The sequence below is a fragment of the Lucilia cuprina genome, chromosome 2 (genome assembly GCF_022045245.1).
Source record: "Lucilia cuprina isolate Lc7/37 chromosome 2, ASM2204524v1, whole genome shotgun sequence".
In the NCBI taxonomy this organism is placed as follows: domain Eukaryota; kingdom Metazoa; phylum Arthropoda; class Insecta; order Diptera; family Calliphoridae; genus Lucilia; species Lucilia cuprina.
This window is the reverse complement of record NC_060950.1, coordinates 9,023,834-9,024,176: the sequence shown is the minus strand read 5'-3', so window position 1 is coordinate 9,024,176 and position 343 is coordinate 9,023,834.

Here is a 343-nt window from a genome sequence, read left to right as displayed (position 1 = left end):
TCTATCTATCTATCTGTCGGTCTATCTATCTATCTATCTATCTATCTATCTATCTATCTATCTATCTATCTATCTATCTATCTATCTATCTATCTATCTATCTATCTAGAAGTTTATGTAAGTAAAAATATTATCCAGTTTTTTTGTTGTATAAAATTAAGTTTGTGTTGATGGCTCTTTTTCCGGTTTAGTAATTCCGTTGATAGCCTGGTACATACTTTTTTCTACCTTATTTAATACATTTTTTCACTAAGTTTTTTATCTACATCTTATAGTATTTCAGCACATTTTATGCAAAACAACAACTATATACTAACACACATATTATTTTCTTTTGAATTTT